This window comes from Micrasema longulum, unplaced genomic scaffold (assembly GCF_059751315.1).
Source record: "Micrasema longulum isolate JH-2025_06_02 unplaced genomic scaffold, ASM5975131v1 h1tg000637l, whole genome shotgun sequence".
Classification (NCBI taxonomy): Eukaryota; Metazoa; Arthropoda; class Insecta; order Trichoptera; family Brachycentridae; genus Micrasema; species Micrasema longulum.
Window position 1 is genome coordinate 1 of NW_028277833.1, and position 11339 is coordinate 11339.

Consider the following 11339-nt stretch of genomic DNA (forward strand, 5'->3'; position numbering starts at 1 on the left):
TGTCGATGGCTGGTTTAAGTGGCCACTTTACACATTGTGTAACATTCACCATTGCACTGAATGTAATCCGTTAGTGTTTTTAAATAAATTAAAATTTAAAAAAAGCATACGCACTATCTTGTAGGGCAGAAAATTTGCTTTCGCATGACGTATAAGCTTAACATTTTTTAATTGAATCGGCATTTACTTCGTAACACTTCATTATAAATTATTATGAAAATAAAACATTTACACAATTTTATTATTTTACAAGTACACTACTATAGTTTCGGGAGAGAAGAATTAAAACTTGAAAAAAACTGTAGTAAACATGAACACAATACGAGAATATCAGAAAAATATCATATACAACCTTTTAAAACGAGAAAAGGACAATCGAGACTAATAAACCATGGACTGAAATTATACAATAAACTACCAGACAAAACTAAACAAAAGACTCAGACAACCTTTATAAAAGATGTTTAAATATTATTTTTAACAGTAGAATGTTAATTATAAAAGTAAAAATATTTTGTTAAATGTATGTAACCCGTAAGGGTTTATCAATGAAATTTAAATGAAAAAAATAAAAATAACATTTTGTGAAAAGGACCTAATGTAAAATGGCATTTTACAATAAAAAATGATAAAAGCTCCATCTATGAATAATAAGTTTTATATTTTCCTTTAGAATCACCTTAATTCCCGATATCAAGAACATTTTTTTAATCAAGAGTTTGGATTATGTCTACTTTTGGTACGGCCGGATTAACGGTTTTGATTTATCCGATCGCATTTTTCTTCGAGTAGTGATTCGTCATATTCCCAAGTAGCGGTAGACGACTTCAGCATATCTCGAGGGGAGAATGAGCACTCGACGCCTCCCCATATTGACTCGGCGGAAAGTGGAATATTTGCACACAAAATATAATCTCGGATCACTCCGGCCATTGTGTTTCGCGTATTGGTGACGCCTCTTGATTCCGCAGTGGCCACGAGCTTTATTTTTTCGCATGGAGGAAAAAATCTTCAATCAAACGCCACCTCTCTAACGAATGTGAGGTACCGTGGAGCGAGGTGGCTCCGGCCACTTTTTCGTATATTTTTTAAGTTTATGGGTCGACAAAATACAAAAAAAATAATTTTAACGAGTTAATCTTTGAAGTGTTCTTTAAACCCTGTCACATCCGAAACCCCGATGATCAGTATGGGCAAGAAGACATATTAGCATATTAAAAAAAATATTCAGAATAAGAATTAAAATTTAAAAAAATAAAATATTTTAAAAAACAAATGGTTGCTGACTTCTGAGGGGGAGAACTGAGGCGGGCGTGGCCGTGAAGTTGACAATGTATCAGACTTCCCCCTCCCTCCTCCTCGTTTCTCCCCTGCAGAAGTAATCAACCAGTTATTTTATTTGATACTTTATTTTTGTAAATTTTATTCTTTCTAAAAAAATATTTTAATGTGCCAATATGTCTTCTTGCTCTTACTAATTATCGTGGTTTCGGGTGTGACAGGGTTTAAAGAACACCCTGTACGTGCTATTTTTTATTTGCTGCTTTTCGAAAAGCGTCCGGAGTCGCCACTACAAGTGTGGTGACTTCGGACGATTGTGAAATTCTCTCTACAGAGAATTAAATGAATGTTTGAGGACAACATACACTTAATGACCAAAATATTCGTTTTTTTGTTTATATGATGTTGTGCGTAACACACGTGGGGTTGAAAAAAGTGAGAAATAAAACATTTTAATAAAAAAAAATAGGCACTTGTTTATTTAACTAAGCAATAATTAAAACCATTTGAAGTATACAATATATTCATTGAAACGAAAGACATAAGACTTTGAGTTAAACCATGCCGATCCAACTTCATCCCACACTCCCACACTGTTTAGTCGCGAAGAGATCTACGAAAAGCCGGAAGATCTAAAATTTCTTAATAATCGGTAATCTTTCTTCCTTTTAATTTTTGAAAACTAATTTGATTCGTTTATAAATTTCTATAATGAAAAATCCCTTCACAAAACTGCTTTCCCTCTCCGCTGCAATGAATTACAGCATGTTTTAGTCGAATTTAAAATAACCTCGCAATACTTGAGATCGGTCGGATATAGCACGCCCGTCCTCTTTACAAGTGTTTTTTAACTGTTCCAACATCCTTTACTGCACCCCGCCGATAGACCATCTCTCGCTCCGCCGGCATGCTTATTCCGAACCACGCACGCCGATGTGCGCGCGATAACGCTACATTTTAAACTCGAGTGCTCCCTTTATTACTGCGCCCGGGCGGCACTTGCGCATTCTCCGCACACGAGGGGAAAGCACTCGGGCGCTCGCATTGTTTCTCTCAGATAAGAGATCGTTTTGAAGGCGTATCGCTTACACTCGGGAAATACAACAGACATATTGTCTTGTCCCGGCTCTTCGAACAGCCTCGCCCGCGCGGGACAGAACGCTGGGACAATGCGAAAGTTCGGCCGCTGTTCGCTCGTGACCGCTGCGAAAATAATTTATTTATTTTTACTTGGAAAAAAAAAACAACAGTTTTTACATATGTTGTATAAAAAAATAAGAATTCATATGAACGAAAATTGTGAAAACATTCAATAAAAATTTTCCACAGTGGTGTAAGATATCGATTAAGTACACTATCGGTATCAAAATAAAAGCAACTAACAATTGTTAGACACTTAAAAACTTGCAAAAAAAATAAATACATATACTTATTTACAGTTATAAAAATAAAGTTAATAGAAACAAGATAAATTTAAATTTAAAGAATAAGAAAAGAAAAAAGTTACATAAAAATAATGTAAAAGGTACAAAAATATATTAATGAACATACGAATACATACATAATTACTGACATCATAAAACTAAATGGGTGTACTGTCGAAAGCTAGGGTTTCCTAAGACAGCGGTGCCCGTATTTTAACGGCCGTAGTGAACGGTGATGCAGTGGATAGCCGTCGTAACGGTGACGTTACGACGTCGACGATGCAGTGGATAGCCGTCGTAACGGTGACGTTATGACGTTCCGTCGTAACGGTGACGTTACGACGGCTGTCCACTGCATCACCGTTCACTACGCCCGTTAAACTACGGGCACCGCTGTCCTAGGAAACCCTAGCTTAAGAGAAATTTTCTATATTTCATATAAGAGAGATGAAAAATGTCTGCGTGACCGGAGAGAACAGTATTTTAATAAAGACATGCTCTAAAGAAAAAGTCGTTTTTCCTTGAGTTAGTCCTAGGTACTGGCAAATTAAATGTAGTATGGAGTCTTGTTCTGTTGGGTACAAGGTATTCTAAAGAACTTTTAAGTAAAGGGCAGTCTAAGATGATAATAATATGACCATTGATATACAGGGTGGCCAAAATGGTGGTAAAATGTAGGTATATATATGTTTGGATAATTTATACAGCGCCATTTTTGTGAAAATCACCCCAAGGGTGCTGTACACTAAATAAATATCCCAGCACGTCTCGCAGCTACAGAGCGCATAGACGGTTGGGATTATAGTTCCTTGTCTCCAACTATGATATATAGGAGCTAGATTACAGCACGTCTTGCAGCTACAGAGCGCATGGACAGTAAGAAAATTAGCCCCTATTTACATTTTTTTATTTGACAATAAAGTTTAGAGTTTAAGCGATATTTTAAAATACAAAGTAAAAAAACAAATTTATGAAATAGAAGTTAGATTACAACCAGTCTTGCAGCTACTGAGCGCATGGACGGTTGAAATTCTAAAAAAGTCTTGTAGCTACAAAGCCCACCGACGAGTGGAATTTCAGCAACATAAGAATGATTTACAAAGTTGATTGGGTTGTGGTCCTGTGGCTAGTGTCTCGGACTCACGGACCAAAGGTCTGTGGTTCGAATCCCACTTTACCCCAACTTGATTCCATTTTCTAATAGTGAGTTATTTACAACTCGTTGAAAATGGCCCTCAAAATTAAATATTTGGGTAAATCATAAGAACGCAAATATTTCTTTAAAAAAAAAAAAAAAAAGTTTACAATAAAAATTAGGAAAAAAAAAAACAATATTAATACTCCCTCAAAGGTGTCTCATATTGAGGGGTATTCGAATCACCCCATGTATGTTCCGCGATTTTGCGTGGTTTTCTATTAATGTTTTTTTTTTTAATGAGTTTTTGAAAATTTTCGACCGGGTCGGTTTTGAATTTTTTAAAATTACATTTACGCGTAAAAGATTCAGCTTCGTAGAATTATTGGAAGCTACATTTTTTTTTACCTATATTGCAGAATTTAAGTTCGACCGAGTCAGACTTGAACTTTCAACTTAAAATTAAAAATCTAAAAAGGCAATTTCTTAATAGACATTGAGTACTACTTTTTTTACCCCTAGGAATTTTCCACCTCAGTATCTCTGAAGGCTGATTTCAGCGAATAATAGCCCATTGAGTGCTACTTTTTTTGTATCATTGCGAAAGCTTAAGGGTCTAGCGCAGTTTTTAAAGTTACTCAGAAACTAACTCTGATTTCATCATTCGTAACACTGTCATACATTGATTTTATCACGCATTCGTCTAAGAGATCGCATTTCGACCGCGTTCACTCGACTTTCATCCTTCTTCTGCCAGTTCCATGTTTCACTTCCATTCATAAGTGTTAGGACTCAAATTCCGTTGTGCACTGCCAGTTTAGCTTCGATTGACATATTTTTATTAGCAATTACTGCACTTAGTGCACCGTTTATTTTGTTGCTCGCATTCAATCTCCTTTCAACATATTTTTCTACTCTTCCATCTCTTGACAACATGCTTCCCAGGTACACAAATTCTCCTACTTGTTCAAGACATTCGTTATTTATTATTATAGTCTTTTAAATATAGCTTGATTAGAAAGACAGCTGCCAAACTAATGTCATTAGTGATGGGAAATTACTGATCACTGATCAAATCGATTTTATCAGTTTTTTCATGCAATCATGAAACTCTGTTTCCGAAAATTGATATAAAAACGCAACAATAAGCCTATTATAGTGTGTTTAACACAAGTATTCACCAAAAAATAAGACATTTATACTTTTTTCATGAACAACATCAAATGAATTATTTTTTTATTCGATCAATTTACATGGATCAATTTGTCCCATCTCTAACTTTTTTGCAAGATGATGTAACCTTGTAAGAACGTCGTTAATAATTAGGTTTTTTTAGTTTTAAAGCTGATTTTATGCATTTATGTTGATTTACATGTCAAGCATTGTATTTAAAAAAAAATAACATGCCAGATACGAATGATTCTTCGTGTGTCAATATAAATCACTCCTTAGACGTTACTTCTGAGTTATGTCATCACTTTTGCTGACAACTGTCATTTTAATCAAGCTAAATTTTAAGGACTATAGTGCGCCGTTTATTTTGTTGCTCGCATTCAATCTCCTTTCAACATATTTTTCTACTCTTCCATCTCTTGACATCATGCTTCCCAGGTACACAAATTCTTCTACTTGTTCAAGACATTCGTTATTTATTATTAGTATATTAAATACGTAGATTTTTTTGATACGTTAAAATAAAAACGTGTTATTTTTTTATGTTAGGCCGTTGATTGACTTAGTACAGAGCTTCGGTGAGTTGGACAAAAGTGACGCAAAGTTTAGCCGAGCGAGATGACGCGGCCAAAGGTGTTCCGCAGGGATATAAGTTCTCACCCCTCTTCGTTCTCCGCGTAAGGAATCCTATTTACGTACACATATCACACAAAGCCCCGAATCCGCCTCCCAGATCAGCAGACATATTGAAAATAGATCCGAAATTATGTGTAACACGCTCGCTCGCTCGCAACAACGTAATCAGTAATAAAAAACCACAATATATGGATATACCGCGATACCGCGCTAGGGTGTCGCAGAACGACAGGTAAAAATGTAGTAACGATGTTTTGAGTTTGTCCCAATTATCGTAGACAAGGACTGAATTCAACCCCCTAGGGAGCTGTTTACATTGACACATTTCAACAGAGGTGAAGAACATTCTATAAAAGCAAATACGTCGCATCGTTATTCTGTTCACATATCCAAAATCCTATTACAAAACTAAAACGAAAAGTAAACCAAACTAACCATAGATAAAGCAAATCAATTTATATTCATAAATTAAAAACATTAAATTCGTTAAAACTTAACGATAGAAGAAAAATTATAGACCTTTTAAATTTATTCAAAATTGTAAATTCAATATGGGATTGCCCCGAACTATTATCTCTTATCAACTTCAGGGTGCCTGGAAGAATGACTAGACAGGTGCCACCGTTTTGTAGCAACAATTCACGGACAGTGTATACTTGTAATGCCGTATTAAACAGACTTCATGAACTCGGCAATGGTTATTCCCACGTATCTGATATATTTAGTGTAGGGTACTGTTCCTATAGAAAAAACCTTTTGAACTTTTTCAAAGATGGTGAATGGTAATTATATTTATTTATTCACGCATTTCATAATATATACAGTTTATTGTTCACTTTGCCCAGCTGAATGAAACAGTACTTATGATTTTCTTGTTGTATTACTGTAGAATGTTTTATTATTTAAACATTCTACTGAATATGCTGTATAATTTTTAGGTTTAATTTTTTTTTTTTTTAATATTTGGTATAAGGAAATTTATGTTTTAAAAAAATATATATACTAAGCCAAATATGTAAGTATTATAAATGTTTGTAAAAGGCAGATTTGCCTTTTATGTTAATAAATTAAAAAAAAAATTAAAATGAAATAATAAAACACTGTTTTGAGGATGCCCAAATGTTTGCAGAGAGGCTGGATATCCTCCCCTGGGAGTTATTTAGTTCTAAATTGGTTGCAACAGAGAGAAAAAACATTTTTGAATTAATATGAAAGTTTAGGCATCTACTGGGCTTGTGACCTGTCATTGGCTGGTATAAGTGGCCACTTCACGCACTCTAACAATCATTCTGACGTAATGTGTAAATGCCAAGCCTTCTATATATATTTTTATTTTATTTTTTAATAAAACAAATAATGCATATAGTAGATATTATGCTCCCAGGAGTTATAAAAAACTCATTTGGGACCGTACATAAAAAGAAAACGTTTTTGTGACAATATATAATATATCATATCCGAAATAGTAAGAAAACATAATATATAAAACAGAAAACATAGTATTTTACACCATCTATATAAGTTACATTAATAACTATCACTATTAAAAAGATTTAAGTAATACTTTTTAAATGGGACACTTTTGGATTTGCTATTCGACTTTTCGTGTTTTGGCTCATCGGGCAGTTTATTAGATTCGGAATGGCCAATATTTTCCAGAGACCTTTTGCCGAACTTCGTTGAGCGAACTTAGATACATGAAAATTCCCCAAGTTACGCGTATTGTGTATTTTAAATTTGTGTGAGCGGAAAAGTTTACGATATTCAAAATAGTATGGGTTATGCCATGCAGTGGCATCTTGAAAGGAAGTACTTTTGTCTGTCCGTAGATATCCTTGACATGGGAATCCCATTTCTGTCCAAGAATGTTTCTCAGAACTTGTATCTTTGAGATTTGATTTTTTGCTGGCGAAACCCCATATACATGATAGATAGGATAAGTGGGATTGTATCGTAGCGTAGTGGACGGCAAACAAAAAAAAAATTCTCTTGTTTTTTTGAAGAAAATTATTTTCCTCAGCTGCATCAAATTTAGATTCTTTTTTTATTTATTTCAAAGCTTCGAATCATAGTTTATTTATATTTTCATCGTGTCTCTGCGACTGCATAGGATCTCTGTACATAATTATATCAGAGTCGCCGCCGTCTTGTGGCATTAAATCACGTACGGCACTCGACACGTGGCCCGACACGGCCGAGCGGGGCGCTATATTATGCGGCCCGATGCACCGCATGCCGCGCTAATGCGGTCCGCATTATGCGGCCCGTGTCCCGACGCCCTAATTGCGGCCGCGGTCTTATCACACCTGCATTCAAGTTTACCTGTTGCTGGATCGCAATATTGATGTTCATATTTAGATACTCAAATCTCCCCCATGTCCGGACGGAATGTGGCAAAATGCAGACTCCTGGGTCCATATTCTAATAGGATGTTAAAATTTATTACTACTAATTATTATGGATAAATACATAGCGCCATTTTCGTAATATAATACCTCAAGCGCGCTTTACATAGTGATTCTATTGTTAAATAAATTTAATTGAAGCTTTTAAATTTGTAATTTAATTTAAACAATTTATTTTGTTGTCACATGCTACGGATTTATTCAAACGATTTAGAGAACAAGTGGGTTTTAAGTTTTTTCCGAAACATCACTTCACTCTCACAGCCTCGCACCTCTGCTGGGAGAGCATTCCATGCCGTAGGGCCTGCGACCGCAAATGCGCGTTCACCAAATTTAGTGCGCTGTTTGCGTAGAGGTATAATAACTTTTCCTCTCGCCGTAGACGTAGCTGATCTAAGCGTGAGACGCCTGTCAGCTAGTTCATCTGGAATGCATAGTTCCCTTATATTAGATATTCCGGAGCCGAGTTGTGCAGTGACTTATACATAAGCCAACAGAGTTTGTATTCGACCCTCTGTGAAAAACGTAGCCAGTGTAGTTCCCGAAGTAGTGGAGTGATATGACTGAACTTAGAGATTCCGAAAATAAGTCTCGCTGCGGCATTCAATACAGATTGTAGGCGAGTCATTTTGTTCATTGGTAGACCTGCATAGATACCATTACAATAATCGACTCTAGACACTAATAACGCATTTATTAATTAATTGACGGGCGGCATCAATCGGCAAATTTTTGCGTTTGCATTTAATTTGTCTCAGCTGGTAGAAGCATGAACTTATCGTTCTACTAATTTGAGCGACAAGAGAAAGGTCAGAATTGAGTAAAACTCCCAGTAGTTTAACGGTGGGTAAAGCGGTACCCCCTACATTGGGTAAGGCCGTATCCTGGATCAAATTCTGTCGTCTGGCTGAAGCCACCCATAGTTGTTCAGTTTTTGATGGGTCTAATGTTAGTCTGTTACCACTAGTCTACTACCTGGGTACGTATTCTGATGGGAAGTCAAAATTTATCTTAAATTTTATCTACAAAGTAAAATTGAGTTTTCTGTGTGAAAAATATAATATGGTTACATTTTTTTTTCTAAACATGCTTAATTGCCGGTTACCGACGAAGATACGTTGAATTTTCTTTCAAATATACACACTTTCATACATAAATATCGATATTAGTTTATACCGTCTCAGTATATACCGATGAAGATAGCCGTTCATAATCGCGGCCCAGGTAGGCAGAGAAAATGGACCGCCACACACGTCTTTCCTGGCATACGTTTCTACATTATCTTCTACCACATTCATACATCTCGTCATACACGCCCTTTGGTTCTGCCCGCTTTTGACATGACCAGAGACTTAAGATTAACTATTAAGTTTTGCTGTCTATATGTTTTACATAAAGAAATATTCTACAAAAACGTAGAAATAACATCTACTCAGTATTTATGATTAATTTACCAAATGGTTTAATTGATGTACCATCGTTACTGGAACAAGTGGCATTCAATGTTCCCGTCCGCCGGTTGCGAAATATTAATGTGCTGTTCCTCGATCAGCACAGCACAAACTATGGCTTGCATGCTCCGATGTCCAGATTGTGTCGCATTGTAAACGCGAGACATCTGGAATTTTTTGGTGGAAGTCTTTCTCGATTTAAACAATCGCTAAAACAGACCTGATCTTGTCTTCGGGCAGTATTTTTTATATTATTTATTAATATTGTAGTTACATAAATTATACTTGGAGAGTGACACACACTGTTATGTTTATTTAGTAATTTAATGTAGAATATTCGTATATACTCGTGTACATGTGGAAAACATTAAAATTGTACAAAATATTTTATTTTATTTTTTTGTCCTAGCTTTAATTTTATTTAGTTGTATTTTATTCCAATTGTACCCGTATATATTATAAAATAAATTATTTACCATTGTTAAATGGACCGAATAAATCCGTAATAAATATGTTTTATTATAGAAATACCTAAGCACAAACAAAATATTGTTCATAAGAAGAAAACTATCATAATAAAAAAATGAAAAAAAATCTGTATAAACTGTCAATAAATTCTATTTGCTTTTACTGATTTACGGCTGTTGATATTTTATTGAAATTCACACGTTTGCTTTTCACGAACAACAAATAATTTCGATTTACGCAACTTTTTTCTAACTGGTAACTTTTGCATCTTAAACAACATAATTTTACGCTTTGAATGACATTTTTTAACTTAAAACTGACTTTTTTGGGACGTTTTTTTTGCCTGTGCGGCGAATCTGTTTGCAATAATTAGTTTCGAAGTTACTAACTTTCATCCGAATGTTTTTAAAAATCTATACAGGAAACGAATGATTCGTTCAATTACTGAATTCGTTAAATTACTAATTATTCTATTCGTAAATTCATTAGATTATTTTCATCTCTAAGTCTACGATCCATTGTGCCTAGACATCCGCAGTCGGCATTAACAATTCAAATTTCTCCACCGCAAAAACAGCATCTTGGGTGAATCCGCTTTAATGGGAATCTGATCTGTATACAATGGATGACAGGCGGCTTGTGTTCCCAGTTCCCGGTAGACACGCGACTGCATAGCAAACGTACAAAAAGTGGAAAATTAACTTGAGATTTAAGAAAGGCGATTAGCATTTGACTCGCAGATTTGAAGACGAGCACAGTGTGGTTGATTTAAATACCAGCTCGGCGCCCCTCGCCGAGGAGACGGCGCTTGCTCCAGAGCCAGTTGCACCAAAAGCGAAGTTGAAGAAAATAATTGTTGAAAATAATTGTTGTAAAACCGCGGGCAATGATTTAGAATTAAAACTAACCGAATCTTACGCGTGACTTTCATCCTCGTTTATTCGACATGTAGTGATAGGATGATTCTGCGAATATAATGAATTTATAAACTATGATTTTTTTTACTAAATGTTATTCAATATTTGTATATAACTCTTGGGTTTTGTTTGAAGGACATACATCCAGTGTCTTTACTAATATGTTCACGGTTAAAACACTATATTGCTCACTTGTTCGTCCTCTTTTAGAATATGCATCCGTGATCTGGTCTCCCTTCTATGTAGGCCGAATAAATCATATCGAATCAGTGCAAACTCTTTTGCTAAGAAAAGTAGCATGGCCAATCATCCATGCTCGAGAGGGGAGACTACACTTACGGAGAAATGGACTCAATGTTCAAAATCTCAAGTCTACAAAAACGTAGATATTACATTGACTCCATATTTATGTTTAATTTGCTGAATGGCTTAATTGATGTACCATCGTT